We start from the raw sequence: 16,656 nt of genomic DNA on the forward strand, positions 1-16,656 counted from the left end.
AATCTTGTGAGGACAGCCATCAGTAGCACAAACCACTGCTATTCAGGGTGCTGGCAGGCAGAACGGGTTATCTAAGGTCCTGAACTGACTGATACCTGTGGGATACTTGTCCTGTAATTGTAAATACAGTTGTATAGAGCCATCCTAGGTTCCAAGCACAGAAAATGATGTTGAAATGGCTTCCAAGGTAAGCATAGGAAATGGCATTGTGAAGATCTGGCAGTAGAAAATACAGCATGGCAAGATTCTGAATACAACAATAAAAGACTACCATAAATCAAGAAGGTCTCACTTACCTTGGTATGATATACAGGGCATAGGGAAACTCATGAGAAAAGACAGCCAAACAACAATAAGCTAATCATTCATATTACAGGATCTATATACCCAGCCAGATCTCTGCAACAGGCTGTTTAAACCTGCCAATTTCCATCATGTAGAAACATACCTAAAATAGACTTGCTTTACCTGCCTCACCAGTGTTGACAATACCTGCAAATATTTGAGAGGATTAGAAAGTGGAATGTGTTGTCTCTTCCCTCTTGCCCTGAAACTACAGATCTCCTAACACGTTTGAAACCAGGAGTCAAGCCAGATATACCTGCAATATCTGATAATATCTTGAAAGTGTCCTCGAGAGTTTTGATATGGAAATTTTCTTGTCACAGGCTCTCCCTGACCAACTTCATCTGAAGTTCTTTGGAAGAAGGCACCACAAGCCTGCCAGAAGCCACACAGATTCAGTGGCTTTGTCCCCCTGCCATGTTTTCCACACTCCAGTGTATTTGGCCCAGTTTTGAGGCGATTATCCAGCACCTTTGGATCCAGAGCTTAATGGTAAAGCCTACCTTGTAAAATGCTTTTACTTGTTAGCTATTCCATAGCCTCACATCAACTGGCCTCCCCAAACCATACAGGCTGATAGAATTCAAGCATTCATTCTTGAGAATGAACCCGGTGAGCCCAAGCAGATAATGGCATTCATTTCTCCTCAGCTGTAAAAGAAGAAGTGCCACCACAACAATCTTTTGAAATGTGGGTGGATTCATACCAGTGGTTGTTCCAAAATGTGCTAATACTTTCCTCTTAAATATCAATATGCACATATACATACTCACAAGAATTCAAGTGACAAGGTTGATACATACTTCTAGAGAAGTAACTATGTTTACCCTGCGAAACAAAATCAATGTAAACTTTTAGGATATTTTTGAGATATTAGGATTCAGAGACTCATACAATGAATGCATAAAACAAGGATAGGCATGTAGCAGTCTGAAGTTTTCATTCAGTTCCCTAAAAATTGGTATTCCTTCCAAGACCCTTTAGATGTTGCTATCAAAGTACAATTTTTAATGTGACAAAAATAATAATCAAATTCAGTAACTGCATTTATTAAATTTAAAATTAATCGTATTTAGATGTTGTTCTGGGCTCATTCATTTTTGACAGCACAGCTCTGGTAGGCAAATCAATAGCCAACTCCCCTACCTCCTTTCATATTGTACTTTTATGGTACTTTCATTGTCCTGTGTTTTTTTTAAATAACTGTGGATTTTAAAAAAAAACACCAAAGTATTCTGTGGCTTTAAAAAGTTAGAAGTTTGCAAACAAAGATGTGGGACAAGGTGCCCAGGTATTTCCACCCACTGATGGTTTTGGTTTTTTAGCCTTTTCAACTAATTTACTCATTATTCATCTTGAGTACCAAGCAATTTTCCATCTGTTCACAAAATCACGTGTAAGAGTTAATTCCCGCCCGAAAAAGAAATCAAGAGACTTTTATGTAATTAATAAGTTGCAATGTTCACTGATATTGGAGGAGGAAAAGCCCCTACCATTTTGCCAGACACAAAGAAGGCAGTTAGAAAACACAAACAAAATATTTCCACCCCAAAGTACTTTGAGGTGTATTGGGAAATGGTTCAGTTGTTTTAATTCTTCCTAAAGAAACTGTATGGTTTCAATTTTCTGACTGAAAGAAAGTTATAAGCAAATACTTGACAACATGCATCTCAACTCGATCAAGCTTCTCTTACCTAGATTGGACTGCAACTGCTAACTGGCATGCTTTGGGTAGTGGGACTTACGACCACAACTGGTAGTCCTTGATTTATGACCACAATTGAGCCCATAATTTCCATTATTAATCAAGACAGTTTCTAAGTGAATTTTGCCTCATTTTACAACCAGTTCACAGTTATTAAATAACTTACTGCAGTTGTTAAATTAGTGACATAGCAATTAACTGAATCTAGCTTCCCCACTGACTTTGCTTGTCGAAGGTTGCAAAAGATGATCACATGATCCTGGGAAACTGCCACCACCATAAATACAAGTATCCAAATTTTGATCATGTGATCACAGGGAAGCTGCAATGGTTGTGAATGTGAAAAATGGTCAAAAGTCATTTTTTTCAGTGACATTGTAACTTCAAACAGTCATTAAACAAATGGTTTAAGTCAGAGGTGAAATGCTACCAGATCGGACTGGATCGTGCGATCCGGTAGCCATGGTGGAGCAAAGCTCCGCCCACCCACCCAGGTGTTATTTTTACCTTTTGCACATGCGCAGGTTTTACCTTCTGCACATGCACAGAAGGTCTGTGTGCTCATGTGGGCAGGGTGTGTACTCCAGAGCCAGTAAGGAAGGTAAGTAGAATTCACCCCTGGTTTAAGTCAAGGATTACCTGTATTTCAAGCCATTTAGGTTACAGGATGCCAAGTTTGGAAATTGCACTAAGCAGCCTTTACTTAGGATGCCTGCCTTTAGATAGCAATTGAGGAGAAGAATTACTGGCCCTTTGCACAACATGCTTAACTGGGTCATGGAGATACCATTTAATCTCAGCTAATTGACCCTGCCACTGTATCCAAAAGAGATAAGACCAAGGCTAGAATAGTCTTATTTCGGATAAAAGTAACATTTCTCCAATGAACTAATTCCCTCTATTTTGTGGAAACAATTCACTAAATGAGGAAAATGGGTACTCTTTCTTCGGCTGCTGGGGGTGTGGAGGTGTCAGTCCAGTGGTGGGATTCAGCCAGGTCGCACCACTTCGGGAGAACCGGTTGTTAACTGTCTGAGCAGTTTGGCAAACTGGTTGTTGGAAGAAATCATTAGGGCAGAGAACCGGTTGTTAAATTACTTGAATCCCACCACTGTGTCAATCCCCCTGCAGAGCCATATGGAGGGGATCAAAAAGGACAAAAACACTTTGAGTGGTTGCTATATTGGTGCTGAAAATTAATTTTCCATGCAGAAGGGGAGGGGGGGGGATAAAGCTAAATATGGGAAGGGTAAATGACCTCCTTCCAGTGTTCTTGATATAGGCTAAGAGGTCTAAAAACATGGGAATATTCATATGCCCCAGAATTATATGCTACCGACAAACCAACCTTACTTTTCTCATGAAGGTGAAGCAATACAGCACTTTCTTTAGACTTTTATTAGAGGCTTAAATCCTTACCTCACTAAGGAGAGGGAGAAAGGAAGGGGAAGTAGAGAAGGAGTAGGAGAGGAGAGAAGAAGTAGGTAGGATGAAAGGAGGGAGGAAGAGGAGTGAGAAGGAGAAGAAAGGATTGCTGTAAAAAGGAAAAGATGAAATGGAAGAAAGGCAACCCTGAATATATTTGAATATATTAGGATAAAAATTGAAACAGTTAAAAAAAGAATGAAAGAGAATGAATATTAATAAAAATGGAGAAATTAGAACTTGATGGCGAAAGAAGATGTGACTTAGGGAAATGAGCAATGAAATATTAGGATATGGATAAAAATTATGAAAAAAGAACATTCTGGCAAAAATTGTAACTAAGTAAAATATATTTGAATATGTTAAATTGTATAAGATATGATATGGCCAATACTCTGTTCACAAACTATGTATGTGTGTTGGGGGGGGGAAATTAAAAAATAAATAAAAACTTGTTTATAAAAAAAAATCCTTACCTCACTGGGAATTACTGTATATAGAATGCTACAGAAGTCATTACTGCATTAGATTTTCAAAACCAAAATGTTTCCTAATAAATTTCAATCCATATAACATTTTAATTATCAAAAATATGATTGAACTGATCACAGTGCAAAATGCAGCTGATCATGTGTCCATTCAAAATACTTCACCTATATTTATGCAAATGATTCTACTAGCGATTTTTTTAAGGACTTAAAGTTTCCTTTCTCATCATGGGTGGGCCTTATTGCAGAAACAGCTCTAACCATTTCCGGTTTTCTATTTTAAGACCCCAGTAGAGGCAGAAGTTGTTGCAGACAAACTTCCTCTTTACACCTTTTGTCAGGGCCATCGGTGACTGCTGAAGCTACAAACAGCCTCCAAACTCCCATAACTCTTAAGGAAACAATTCTACTACAGACGGTGGCTCAAACCTTGAAATTTAGCAACAGCAAACAATGAAGCATTTCCCTGCATTTCCGGAGGATCTGGAAGACAATTCTTAGATATTAACTGTAGCCACACAGTTTGTAGAATGTGCATAGCTGTGTGTAAGTCATTGAGACCTTTTTTAAGATAAGGCAACTATTCTGAGCCCCACCCTTGGGAAGGAAGATAAGTAAGGTTCAGAATCACCAGACTGCCTTTTATTCCAGGCAATCAAAATAGTCTGAAACAGTAATTAGGAAAATTCTAGAATGCGCAGAGATGGATAAAATGACTATGGAGTTGAAAGACAGAGAGGATTCGGAATATTATGAAATATGGAATAAAATGTACAGCTGGCTCAAAAATAGAAACCAGAACAAGAAATGTTTAACTTAATACTGATGAAACTTAAAGTAACTGAACAACATTAAATAAAGAGATGTAAATATAAACGAATATAAATGTGTAGATAAGAGCAATGAATATTATAATGTGTGTATGTGTGTGTGTGTGTGTGTGTTGGAGTAATGTGGTTATCCTACTATTGAGTAGTAAATAGAAATGATAGAATAGAGAACTACAAAAGCAAAATACATAAGTTGATACGGAATGCTATAAAATTACCATTAATGTTATGTGATGTTCAATACGTTATGTCTTGACATGTTTTGTTTTTATATGTGTGTGATTATTTTTTGTGTTGTTTTTAAAGACAAACTGTTTAATAAAAATTATTTTAAAAAAACAAAAAACATAATAGTCTGAAATTTTCCTCATGCATTCTGGTTTACTTCATCATTGGCATAGCCATTTGTTCAACGTTACCTTTGTTTATTCTTATGCTCCTGACTAATGTAGCAAAATAAAAAGTACATGAACCTCTGCTAGTTTTAAAAAAAAATTAAATCCAAGCAAATTTTGTAGTTGCTCGAATCTGAGGGAATAAAGACTGACTTATCTTGCAAACAGTTCAGTGGTTTCCTTGATCTCTAAGTCCACTGTTTTTCATTGACATTCTTGAAAAATAATATGCCACTCTCTATTATTTATGTACGATTCTCAGGAAACCTGACTTTGCATGTGGTTCTAAGCACACTCTCTTCAAAGTTCCGTTGAATAATGTAATGTTTAAAACTGAACACGGGATATTTGCCAGAATTGGCTTAAATTAACTAGTCAATATATAGACAAAGAAGTAGTGACAATTTCAACTACCTGTTTTTTTGTTCTTTATCTCCCTAGAAGTTATTGATATATTATTTTTGGGATCTATCATCACGCTGGCTAGAGGATAATAGGATTCATACTTTAACACATCTGTAGGGCACCAGACTAGTGAATGTCATTGATCTATCTGTAAGTAATGAAATGATGCCAATCATAAAGTACCAGTAACTACTTTATAGTAAAAACCCATATTTCTAAACATCCATCCACAAATGCAATCTGTTCATTGCATGTACATTAAGAAATCCTCATTATTCAAATAATATAACACAAACTTTGAAAAAAATACATTTTAAAATCACACACATACAAAGGTCAAATTTAGTCACATGGAACCAGGAAGTAGGTATTATGTGAATATGCTTAGTATTCCTAGAAGCCTATGTTTTCCATATTTAATATGTATAAATAAATACATATTTGATTAGTATGTGCCTATGATTCACATACTTATAGCAAGGAGAATTGCTCAATTTACAAGGGACCTCTTTAGCGTATGGAGTCACAGCAAGCCATTCTGTGGCCACTTGATTGCTGTTTCTCTTTTTTTATACAGGTAGTCCCCAACTTTTTTTTTTTATTTATAACTCTACATGCTTTATTTATTTATTTATTTATTTATTTTGTCACAACAATATATGTAGGTATCATACAGAAATATTATATAGTATATAAACACATATATGAGTAAATATAAGGAGGTATAAGCATATATATATATGAAGAAGAAAAGAAAAACAATAGGACTGGAACGGTAGGCACGTTTGTGTGCTTATGCACGCCCCTTATGGTCCTCTTAGGAATGGGGTGAGGTCAATAGTAGAAAGTTTTTGGTTAAAGCTTTTAGGATTATGAGAAGCGACCACAGAGTCAGGTAAAGTATTCCAAGCACTGATGATTCTGTTACAGAAGTCATATTTTCTGCAATCTAGATTAAAGCGGTTGACATTAAGTTTAAATCTATTGGTTGCTCTAGTATTATTGCAATTGAAGCTGAAGTAGTCTTTAACAGGAAGGACATTACAATAGATGATTCTGTGAGTTAAACTTAGGTTTTGTTGAAGGCGACGGAGTTCCAAGTTTTCTAAGCCTAGGATTTCAAGTCTGGTGGGATAAGGTATTTTATTGTTTTCAGAGGAATGGAGAACTCTTCTTGTAAAATATTTCTGGACACGTTCAATTGTATTGATGTCAGAGATGTGGTGAGGGTTCCAAACAGGTGAGCTGTATTCTAGAATTGGTCTAGCAAATGTTTTATATGCTCTAGTTAGTAGTATGGTGTTTTTGGAAAAGAAGCTATGCAAGATTAGGTTTACAATTCTTAGAGCTTTTACAACCACAATTGAGCCCAACATTTCTGTTGTTAAGCGAGACATTTGTTAAGTGACTTTTATCTCATTTTACGATCTTTCTTGCCTCAGCTGTTAAGTGAATCACTTCAGTTGATAAGTTAGTAACCCAATTATTAAGTGAATGTGGCTTCCCCACTGATTTTGCTTGTCAGAAGGTTGCAAAAGGTGATCACATGACACTTGGACACTGCAATGATCATAAATATGAACCAATTGCCAAGCGTCTGAATTTTGAATTATGATCATTGCACACATGATCATGGGGATGCTGGAAAGGTCATAACTGAAAAACAGTTACAAGTCACTTTTTTTCAGTGATGTTGTAACTTTGAACAGTCACTAAATGAATAGGTGTAAGTCGAGGACTACCTGTATAGCGCAATGCTCACATCCTCTTTCTGTAAGATCTGTGACAGGTCAGTCAGGATAAGCTGTATATCAGTGAAGGCGAACCTTTTAGACACCAAGTGCCCAAACTGTGCACATGTGCATGCCCAAATTAAAAGATGCATGCGTGTGTGAATGCACGCCTGTGCAGACACACACACTTACACATGCATGGACATGCACACACCTGCACAGAGAGACCTGAAGACCAGCTGGCTGGCGGGAGGCGGTGCATCCCAACACCGGCAGAAGTAAGATCTTTTTCTTTTGTGAGCTTCTGTTTGTCATTTGCAGGGAAACAAAAGCTCACGAAAGAAACATCACAGAGATCTGACCTGGGGTAAATACCAGCAGAGAGGGTTCTTCATGCCACCTCTGGCACACACGCCATAGGTTTGCCATCACAGCTGTATAATGTCACAGAATCATATCCTACTGCAATTAGAAATTTTATTTGTGCTGATTATATATAAAAACTTTAAAAATATATGCTGTTTCTGCACCCAGTTCTTTCTCTCTATAGCTTTGTGAAAAGATCAGCACTTGTCTGAGTTATCTTTCTAAAGATGTCATACTGGCCTACCTCATTCCCATAATCGCTGTTTTGGGGAGGGCATATTTATGTTCCTTCATGGGTTTTAGGTCCAGAGTTTCATTCAGATAGTTGTTTAGTGTACTGTCACTAAGACTAAAAAAAAAAGAAAAAGAATTACCTCACTTCCAACTCAGTTCTAGCATAAATGGGAACACAAGTCTATTCAGTTAGCAGTAGAATTCCATTCAGTAGAACACACTGAAATAAAGTGGATTTGAAGAACTGTTTCTTTACTTTGCAGTATACTGTCCTCGACCACCATAAATGTAGAGGTTAGAAAGTAGCAAATTAGAGGGCAATGACTAGAATTGAAATATGGTAAGATAAAAACTATAAAAATTCCAGAAAACTAAAAACTGCAAAAGCTATGGAACTAATTAAAATTAAAGTTTAATGAAATTGAATAGATGAATAGTGAAGTGATTTACATTTTAATTTACTTAACTTATTTTATTGTTCTAATGGTCTGTGGATCCTGCATCATTTGCTATCTATGTGGAAATGTTTATGTAGTCACCAAGAATCAAGCTAGATTCAAGGTGTCTCTACTTTTGAATACTGTACTGTACCTATTCAGAGAGTAGATGCTAGCAGGTTTCAAAATGATATTTGATAAGGTAGCAAAATTCATTTTACACAGCAAATGGGTTCTTTGAAAACTGTTCCTTTCATGTAGGAAAAGTTTATGGGCAAATATATCTGCTAATTCTTACATGCTCCATAAAGCTTATTGTAACATAAGTAACAACCTTGCAAATTCCAAAATCTTTTACAGTCACAAAGCAGGAGAAAAAGCAGAAATTTTAGATTTTTTAAAAGCAACTTTTACAAAAGCATACACTTTCTGTAACAACTGCTTAAATTTTTGAGCATATTTTCAATTGAGAGCAAACTGTATCTTATTCTATACATTCATTCTAACCACTAGAAAAACCACCCCATTCCTCCATATATCAATATCAAAATCTAGGAGCTTGGCTTAGTTTGGGCTCAACCATCTATCCTTGCTTCCAGAAACTATAAGCCCTAACTTTTACATGTAACAACAGCCTTTTTAGTTAAAAGGTAGCTTAATATGTCAAAGTGAAACTGAAGAAATTACATCTGCAAATCAGGACTTATTAGGACATCAACACAATACTGAATTGCAGACAAATGCGTTTTCTATACAATTCTAACTTTAGCTTGGGTCTTCCCTTTCCTTTTAATGAGGGTGGAAAAACTTGCAGTCTATTGCTATATTGAGATTTAGCTTGGGGAAACCCAGGAAGAGACAGGGCCTCACTTGAAAGACGGTACTATATGTACTGTTGTAAAGCTCATATACAAGCATTTGGTACAGGGGCTAATTTAATCTTTTACTGGCATGTAGAGGGCATACTGCAGAAGAGTGGCTGGAGACAGGGGAAGTGGGAAGGGACACATTATGTAACTAAGCTTCAACATTAATTTAAATGAAGTAAATGCATTTAAAGACCTCATTCGTTTTAACTCAACAACAATATTTGTGTAATGCTTTGGGGACTATAGGTAATCCTGAAGAATTCAGAAATTATACCCCTTCTGTGAAGGTTAATATGATAACCTTAGAAACAAATACAATAAAATATGTCAGTTGGGCATGGCTCAGAAATTATATTTTAAGTTAAGTGGTTAAGCGGCCTATTTTAGTCTTAGGCTGCAACCAATGTCTTTTTTACTTTCTGTAATAAAATGATACATCCAAGAGGAAAAGTGGCATATTACAGAGCAGAAAAAGAATAGGTAAATTGCTGGTGGCAACCAGAAACTGGGAGCTGAATTCCATGCATATTTTATCATAGGGAAAGCCTATTAGTTTCAATGGGACTTATTCCTAAGTAAACACGTAATGACTTGTAAAAGAAAGAATGTGGCAATGATTCCAAGAAGTGGCTGAAAGCTGGCAAAAGCATACGATTGCTTATGCTGGCATATGATTCCATATATAATGCAAAATACCAGCAGGTTGATTCTCATAGAGTTGTTGTTTTTAAAAGATATGAGCTTTCCCCACATATCAGGTGTTTTGTGAATTATAGCTTTAGCCAGAAGGATATGCACCTAAAGTTCCTAAACATGTAAGTTCCTAAACATGAAAGATCCTTTGGATAATTTCTCCAGCTCATCATATTTAATTAGATGGGGGTGAGGACTTCCAGAAAGCATTTAGCATCTCTGATGCTATTTCCAGTGTCATTTGCAGAATATCAAGAAGATATAATACAGAAGGAAATCCAACATGTTGCTGAATCTGTTCATAAAATGAAGCAGCACAACCAAACACCTGGAAAAGTAGTTCTGCCTCCAAAACTTTACACAGAAGTGGTCATGTCGAACATTGGTTGGGACAGCAATGGAGACAAGGTCTCACTCATTTCTCCCAAGTTCTGATTCAGGACTTGCTCAATTCACTGAGTAATAAACTAATGAAAAGGGCTGGGTTGCTAACAAGTTGCTAACAAATGAACTATTATTAAGCTGTACAAATTTGCTATGTGACCTGATTAAATGTATTTTTTTACACATAACTGTAGTATGAAAGCACTTGTCATTCTGTGTGGCTAGCGCTCAAAGCAACTGATCCATCAAGATCACAAAAACCACAAGAATGAATGCAAACTTAACAGTAATGGAAAGCATACCCATGCAATTTCAAGCCCTGATCAATTGAAACCACGTTTGTCCACCAACATCTTATACTCCTGCCTTTCCTCCAGCTGATGGATAAGATTTGGAGACCAACACTTTTAGTGAAGTTTTCATGTAGCCTGAAATTAGATGGGAAAGAAACTCCCACAGCTTCTAAGAGATTCATTGCATTGGTGCTCACATGAATATTAATCATTTTAGTGGCAGAAACATCAAAGGCTGATAGATCACAGATTTTTCATGGAGAAGTTCCAAATTCAACCCCTTGGGCATTTCTAAATAGGGAGAAAGAAAATTATGTAAAAATTTGATGAGTACCAGCCAGTAAGCTAAATGAAGCAATTTCTGGTCTTGGTGCATGGAAACTTCAACAAGCAAACTGGGCACATTTCAAAGATCACAAACAGGGTTGTGGTACCACCTCCAACATAAACGTCTCCAATAGTTCCAATTCACCCATTTGAGCCAGGAAGAATCAATGTTTGGTCAATTAAATGTTTGTTTGAGGAAGCCCTTTGGGCGTTATATAAATAGCATTAAACTGAAAGGAGGAGGAGCTGCCATGTGGCCCCGGCTGCAGGAGGGCACCCATCCAGCTAAATGCTCTGAGGGGGCACAAGGTCCTGTAACACAAGCTAGCAATTGCGCAAAACAACCGACAAGCCGCCTCCCAAAAGCAATCGCAGCCATCCTCGCACCTCTGTTCCAGTTTTTCCTGTCCCAGGGTGGAGGATAATCTGGAAACAAGGGCGAAGTGTTTCTGCCAGGAATTTGAAGACGCAAGTCAGAATTAACCCGCTCCTGCCAGACGGGTAGCGGAGCGAAGCACCGCTGGCTCCTCTTTTGCAGGGATCATCAACCCCGACTCTTTCGGGAAACACCTGTGGCTAAGCACCGGCCCGCCAGCGCGCGGGGCCTTGCAGTCCAGATGGCCCTTGTTAACTGGGATCTAGTCTGCCGCACTGCATTTTCTCCCTTCCCGCCTTGCCCCGCCGGAGGGACAAGTTTCTCTGCACGGGACACTGGCTTATGTTGTCGCTTAGGAGACGGAAGCATCGATATCCGGCAGAGAGAGAGCGAGAGAGCAGCTCCTCTTTTCCTCCCTCACCCCCCCCTTCCCAAAGGCTGCAACTTTGTCCCTCGCACCACCCAAAAATTTTCCCGCTCCAGATCTTGCGCCAAAACACCCCCCACCCCTCACCCACCCCATCCCCAAACGATCGGAGAGCCAGAGAGATTTTTTTTTTGAAAGATCCCGCCCGTAGCCGCTCAAAAGCTTTCTTAACGGGATTCTCTGGAAGAATCCAGAACTTGAAAAGCAAAATTGGCATTCCTCGGGACTCTTCACCCAACGAAGAGCCACCAAAACTGCCCTCTTCTGCCCGTCGCTGCGCCATCTCGCCCAAGGGGCATTATAAATAGTCCGCCTTTCTCCGCCTCGTCCTTTTTTTCTCCCGCCCAACCTGAGGAAGGGGACCAAGCGGCGGGGTCCCGGGACGCGCGAGAAAAGCGGGCTGAGGGAGAGCAGTCATTCGGCGCGGCCGTACCTTTAGGGCGAGAAAGCCTGGCTTAGTCTCGAAGGCTTCCCAAGGGCGGTCCCGGTCAGAGCTCCCGTAGGACTCTTTGAGAGAGGGGGCCATCTGGGGGTAGGGGGGGCTGGCTTAAGGTCCCGTCTTCATCCGCGCGCCGGCCGGCCCGCCAGCCTGCCTGTTGGCGCGCGCCGTCTCGGTTTGGCTCGACTGCTCAGGAAGTGCTTGGCTGGGCTCGCTCGTTTGCTCGCTCCCTCGAAGTTTGTCTGCGGGCTGCCGCTTACCTCTCCTGCCCGAGGGCGGCTCAGTCGAAGCCCGCATAAAGATCTCCTTGCCCTGCCAGAGGACAAGACGCACTTCCTTTCCTGTCCGAAGGTGGTTGCTTCGCTCGTCCCTGGCTTTGCCACTCCGCTCGCCCGCCTGTCTGTCTGTCTGGGTTTTGTTTTTGTTTTTTTCGGCGCCGAGAAATCGCTGAGCACAACTGGGCGGCCGCGGGAGTTGACGGAATCCCGACGCCTCCCAGGGCAGGAAAAGCTAAACCGGAGTTACCGGAGAAGCCTCCGGAAGCCTAGGATGGTGCCTCGCTTGCTCCACCGAGAGGTGTTTTCGTCCACGACCAGGGAGGCAGCTCGGTCCACGTGAGCTTGCAAGAGGTCAAGCAGGTGTTTCTCCTGTCCTTTGGTGGCCGGCGGCATTTGCCAGCCTCTCGGTCGCTTGACCTTTCCACAAGTGAAAAGCCTCTCGGCACTACTTGCCTTACGCTCCCTCCTCTTTCCCGGTTCATTCTGTGGCTGTTTTCTGGAGGGCAGAACATTCCTCTCCAAATGTTGATTGGGTAGAAGACCCAATTCATATTATACTCAAGGCAGGTAGTCCTCCACTTATGTCAGTCGACAAATTTGAGCCCCAAATTTCTGTTGCTAAGTGAGACAGTTGTTAAAATGAGTTTTGCCCCATTTTACAACCTTTCTTGCCACAGTTGTTAAGTGAATCAGTGGAGTTGTTAACTTAATTACACTTCAATACACTTAGTTGAGTGAATCTGTCATCCCCCTTGACTTTGTTTGTCAGAAGGTCGCAAAAGGGGATTGCATGTCCCTGGGAAACTGCAACTGTCCTAAATATGAGTCAGCTGCCAAGCGTCTCAAATTTAATCACATGGCCATGGAGATCCTGTAACGGTGGTAAGTGTGAAAAATGGTCATAAGTCACTTTTTTTCATTGCCATTGTAACTGGACCGTCGCTAAACAAAATGCTGTACATCAAAGACTACCTGCAGGAAGGGTCCTCACCCCCTCTTATAATTAAGCCCAAAACTCATCAGTTAATTGGCTCAGAATGATGGGAGTTGAAATCAGTTTAGGAAGGCTGCTTGTAACATATATAATATGAATACGTAAGAGATGAATAGAATAGAATAGAATAGAATAGAATTTTATTGGCCAAGTGTGATTGGACACACAAGGAATTTGTCTTGGTGCATATGCTCTCAGTGTACATAAAAGAAAAGATACCTTCATCAAGGTACAACATTTGTATGTATTATCACCAAAGATGTAATACAGTATTTCATTTACTGCACTCCAAAGGTTTTGGACTTTGATTTAAATAATTCATACTTAAAGTCAATAAATATAGCCACCCATCTTGCAATTGCAACTCTCCAGATACCGCTGCTTATGGCAGTGTCTGCACATGCCCATTCTGCTGGATGGGCTGGGAACTTCCAACTCCAATCACCCCCTGGGCAAGACTGGTACAGTGATTAAGCTGAGACATAGCCCCAACTCTGCTGTGGAATAAATTAAAAAGACTCAGCCTTCATAATGTTGTTATGAGGATAAATGAGAAGAATTACATAACATGAGCTGCTCTAAGGAAGAATGGGGATATTTGTTAAAGACCAAACAAGAATTCATTGAATAGGCTTTCTGTAAGTCTCTACACTAACCTCTGGTGCACTCAGTGAAGCTGTTCCAGCTGTCAAGCTCCAGCTGCCACAGCAGGCATTGAGTGCAGAAAGCCAGTCACATGTTCCAGGATTTGTGGGCACAACTGTTGTTTTGCTCCTTGAAGGCTCACACTACTCCAGGCTTGGGTCCAAGTGAGGGTTTGTATCGATTCTTTCCGATGTCCACATTCACTCCAGATCAGATGTTTTCTCCAAAATCTAGACCAGCATTAATCTGTTTCAGGTACAGCACTCTTCTGTAGAAAGATGATCTTAGAACTTTTAATAAAAAGTGTTAGTCAAAAAGAGGGTTACTGGAATTCTTCTTGATTTTTTTCCAGCATAGACTAAGGGGGCTGACCTCCTACAATGTATACATCACAGTAAGTTCCGATGTTTACAAGAGGTGCTTTCCTGCAGACACAGAGCAGGAAGCCTTTCAAGAGGATGCTTTCAGTAGCATGAGGCTAGATCGCTTTATCTGATCAGAACTGCTAAACAAATACCATGGAGATAATTTGGTTAGGTTTTAAAAGGGCCTCTGGTGGCTCAGCAGACTAAGTCTGTCTGTTATTAACACAGCTGCTTGCAATTACTGCAAGTTCAAGTCCCACCAGGCCCAAGGTTGACTCAGCCTTCCACTCTTTATAAGGTAGGTAAAATGAGGACCCAGATTGTTGGGGGCAATAAAAGTTGACTTTGTATATAATATACAAATGGATGAAGACTATTGCTTAACACTGTATAAGCCGCCCTGAGTCTTCGGAGAAGGGCAGGATATAAATTCAAATTTTTTAAAAAAAGAGTTTCTGCCTTCACAAAGAAGAGGACTTTGCTTGAAAGAGCATCTTACGATTTTTGCATTCAGGTATACACACTTTCATTCACAACACACTCCAATTAAATACTTTCCTGTGTCTTCAAGTTACTATCCTTAGGCTGTTTTTCCTAGATCCATGTGCAGGATAATATCCCAGATGTGTGGACTACAGATGCCGAGAATCATAATACAGCAGCTTCTCTGGAACCATGGCTTTATTGTGTCTGGTTTAATGTTCACTAGCATGCCTTCTGAGAATCTTTCATCACTTCTATGGCTTCAGTACAAAATGACTAGCAGTGGAAAAAACTAATCTGTCAATAAGACTTGTATCACACAAGCTTGTATGCAGGGTCCTAACAGCCTAGACTTCTTTCTTAGCTTTGTATTTTTGTTAGTTTTTAGTCTTCAAATATATGGTGGATGATTAAAAATGCAGATAATGTCACCCACTAGCCCACTAACCAGGGAAATATAAAATCTGTGTTTTATACCTGATAAAGTGCTAAGTTTTTTGCTCTTTAAGTCTTGGAGCCATACGATTCATCACAGGTTGGGCCCCTTAGTTTTTGGAGCTAGAGTTTGAACTGGAATTTTTTTTTATACTGTGTGTAGAAAACTTCCAGTTTTATTATGCTTATTAGAATTGTAAGCAGCAGATATCCCTCTTTGTAATAGACTGGATTTCTGTCGTTTCTAATATTGCACTTGTCTTTCTGATAAATCTTAGTTTACAAATGCTCAAGGGAATGATTGGGGGGGGTGGAATCCATACATGCTAGCAGCTAGCAGATGAAAATCTCATCATTATAGAAGCTTATCTGTAACAAAAGATGCAAGGAAGAGGATGCTGAATTTTAACAACAACCCTCTCTTCTTTATCTGATATTGTTGAATACAAGGGGAGAGGACTGAATGATTAAATAAGTAATTTGAAATCATTTCCTTAAAGGAAAGAGGAAGAAGTAGAGTTTGCAGTGTTGGCCCAGTGACAGGAAAAACAAGAGCTGAGCTGAATATAAACTGCACATCAGGATGCTATACTTCTTTTAAACTAATAATTTTTCCATAGTGTTTTTTAAGTATAAAATTTTTTTAAGAAGTGTTAGAGCGCCATAGGATAATTTTAAAAGTGGTCAGAGCTTTGCTCATGATTTGATGAGCCATCCAGGAAATTAGCATAGAATATGATTATCAAACTGATTTTTCATTATGATCTCCCCCACCATACTCCTCAGTTAAGAGCCATCATCACACTTTTGCAAGAATCTCAACATGAATATTTATTTAAAATATATGGACAGATATCTTAGCACATCTATTAACTAGCAAGGAAGATCACAATACTTTTCTAATGACAGTGGTGGCACAGTGGTTAGAGTACAGTACTGCAGGCTACTTCTGACTGCTGGCTGGCTGCAATTTAGCAGATTGGCAGATTGAATCTCACCAGGTTGATTCAGTCTTCCATCCTTCCCAAATGAGGAGCCAAATTGTTGGGAGCAATATGCTGATTCTGTAAAACCACTTAGAGAGGAGTGTAAAGCACTGTAAAGCAGTATATAAGTCTAAGTGCTATTGCTATTGCTATTTTGTCCTGCAACATGCCTGCATCATATCATTGTTATCCATGTATACATTTGCCCTCCCCTCTTAAAAACCATACATCTGGCAGATGGAAATCACCAGGTTAGTGTTCTGCCCATGTATAATTGGCAGATCCTACAGGTCAACACT

The 16,656-nt window shown here is 39.5% G+C and overlaps 1 protein-coding gene across 5 annotated transcripts in view; it reads right to left on the reverse strand.

Moving 5' to 3' along the window:
• PIK3R6 (phosphoinositide-3-kinase regulatory subunit 6) overlaps positions 1 to 12,844 on the reverse strand; it is a 39,973-nt gene extending 27,129 nt beyond the window's left edge. The window contains exon 1 of one of the 5 annotated variants that reach the window (XM_058166182.1): positions 12,166 to 12,844. The gene's annotated coding sequence lies outside the window, so the exon portion shown is untranslated. Of the gene's footprint in view, positions 1 to 296; positions 2,526 to 12,165 lie in introns of those variants that run through there. The other 4 variants (XM_058166186.1, XM_058166181.1, XM_058166183.1 and 1 more) reach the window with 4 other exon arrangements.
• Positions 12,845 to 16,656: the final 3,812 nt, after the last annotated feature.

The sequence above is a fragment of the Ahaetulla prasina genome, chromosome 2 (genome assembly GCF_028640845.1).
Source record: "Ahaetulla prasina isolate Xishuangbanna chromosome 2, ASM2864084v1, whole genome shotgun sequence".
Classification (NCBI taxonomy): Eukaryota; Metazoa; Chordata; class Lepidosauria; order Squamata; family Colubridae; genus Ahaetulla; species Ahaetulla prasina.